The sequence below is a fragment of the Buteo buteo genome, chromosome 33, assembly GCF_964188355.1.
Source record: "Buteo buteo chromosome 33, bButBut1.hap1.1, whole genome shotgun sequence".
Classification (NCBI taxonomy): Eukaryota; Metazoa; Chordata; class Aves; order Accipitriformes; family Accipitridae; genus Buteo; species Buteo buteo.
Window position 1 is genome coordinate 1530942 of NC_134203.1, and position 2858 is coordinate 1533799.

Here is a 2858-nt window from a genome sequence, read left to right on the forward strand (position 1 = left end):
GGTCGGGGCCAGGCGATGCCTGCTCCACGACAGCGTCTACCGTGGCAGATGGAGGCGATGCTCGCCCGGCTCCTCCTCGCAGCCCAGGCGGGCAGGCGGACGATGGGGAGAGGCCCTGTGAGAGACCGAAAGAGTTAATGTCTCAAACATGGCGGTGGGGCAGGTTCTACGTAATGACGAACTCTGCTTAACAACGAACCCTGCACAGCAAGGAACCACAGGTGAAAAGAAGCCAATCGGCACAGATCAGCACAGACATCAGCAACAGGATGGGGAGGCCATGCCTGGGGGTGTGCAGCTCTGTGTTCTGATATGCTGATCTGATATGCTGAGCAGGGCAGCTCACCATGCATGGCCAAAGATCAAACAATGGTCAGGTCTGCAGGGAAGGAGGAGTTACTCCCCAAATGACCTCCAAGCCCAGCGATCCATTTCCCGAAGGTTCTGAAAGCACAAACCGCGCATGACACTTAACTAGCCTAATGAGTTTGAGTGCTCTCTCAGTCATCGCAGCTGCTGCTGCCACAGCCCCAGCACAGGACATCAGGCCTTGAATTACGAGGTCTAGTTCTGCTGAGTCACATTCTACAGCTTGCAGACGTTTCTGGGCCAACTGGCTATTCCTTTCTGCCCATGTAAATATAATACCAAAGGCTTGTTGTAGTCTGGCAGGGCTCATGAGGGAGCTTCCATGACTGCTTGCTTTAGCTCTTTCAATGCCTTCTGGGTTTCCAGAGTCAGGAAACCCTTTTGATTTCAGTGCTGTCCTCTATATCCAAGGGATAGTTATTTTTGCTATCTCCGTCTGTTTGTTCTTCCTGTTACTAGTGATTTGGAAGCCTAGGTTTTAATAGGGTAGCCTTGCTTATAAGCCTGTGGTGGAATATGGATTATACCTATTCATTCCATAATTTGGCCATAGCCACAGCCCACAGTACGGCAGCGGAGGCAAACGAGCCCGACTGTTGGCTATGCACTAAAAGCCCATCCTCTACCAGAAATCAGCTCTCCTGGGTATCTGTCCCACTGAATTCTCAGTGGTACGAGGACAGGCATCTACGTTATGAATTTTCACCAAAGAAAGTGAGCATACGGCCCTTCCGCCAGGAAGGGTTTGTCGCTAGCCTCAAAGGAGGTCCCTGGGTATGCCTGGAGAGCAAACCTATTGACAAGCTTACTGACTCTGCAGCAGCTGGGAACTGGAAATGCCAACAGAGCCTTGCAATGGATACAATGGACGGAGACGGACAATTCACATCTTCGGACCATACAGATGAAAAGGGGAGTCTTATGCCTGCAACATTCCACAGATCAGTTTCTGGGTCTAAAGGCAATTGGTCTTCCTCCACAGATTCTTCCAAGACCTTACTATATACCACATCCACTGAACATGGAAGGGAGTTTCTCCAGAAGCCTGTACATCAAACCTATTCTAATAAGCCACCACACTGTAGAGTTTTTTCCTGGATGGAGTTTCTCAGGCCCTGCAGACTCTTGAGACAATGTGGATATTTGCAGATAGATTAACCTGGTATTCTGCAGGAAGCTGTAATCAAACCAAGGATAATGATACAATTTTGGTTGCCACCACAGGCCTGTAGGATCCTGATTGCTCTGAGTCATCTACTCTGGGTCCAAACCTTACCGGTTTACCTGAACATCCAAATCCAGCACATGCAAACCCTTCTACAGGAAATCACTTACAGGATTCAGACTTATTTGGAGATTATACTACCCATTGACACAACTACCAGGGCGATACTAGAGAGGTGGAGAAAGGGCAGTTGAGGATTGACCCTCAACCTGAGCTGAAAAGTGTATTCCAAGTGCATTAATACCATCCACACAGGTTAGAACCTGTCTCTCTTCTGCCTCTGTAGCTCCTAGCTACTGCTCTCTATGGGAAGAAGTGTTACAGCCCACTGATAGAATGTGGCACAAAGTTCCACCTGCCTGCAACAGCTTTTATCCCAGGGTTAGGCGTTGCAGAACTAGAAAGAGCTGCTGCAAATGTGTCAAGACACTTAGAAAAAGCCATTAATGAAAGCGCAGAGAGTATTACAGCCCTACAAAAAGAAAGCAAATTATTATCACAAATGTAAAGGGAACTAGGCCTTAAGCCTCACTGTTTCTAAGACTATTCATATCAGACATATAACTAGTGATTAGAGCTTGGTTTAGATGTGATTAATAGAATGCAGGTGCTTATAAAACAATATGCATAAGCTGCTCACTTGTCCCTCGTGTAGCCCTCACCATAGCTGGCTTAAAACCCAGTCAAGCTGAATCAACAGAAAAAGAATCATACATCTTAGATCTCAGACATAAGAATAGATAAGTGATTAACTTTAGAGTAAGACGAATTAAGAGAACAACCTGAGTGATTCTCAGAAATTCAGAGGTGATCTTTGGTGTGTAAGAAGATAAGTGACTGTGGTGACTGGAGACCTTCTGCCTATGACCACTAACTTCAGAAGAACCGAGACGGGACAATAAGAATCGGTTGAGACAGGAAAACGTATTGGACTTCTGAAACCACTGGAGAATAGAGAAGTGAGAGTTTGTGCAAGAACACCAAGAACTTCTTCTGACAAAACATCAATTGCATATTGTTTTGTAAAATCGTATATATAGAAGGCGGTTTTGAGTTATCTTTCACCATTCACTGCGGTGGTGGCCCAACTCTGAGTTGTTAATAAAGCAAACCTAGAGAAACCCACGTTTGAAAATCCTTTAGCACAAATGGTAATACAGAATCAATCACCCCTAGACCACCTTGGAGAAGTACAGGACAGACTATGTGCATTATTGTGACGGATGCACTTGAACCCTCCTTAACCAAACCAGCAGCAATTTGG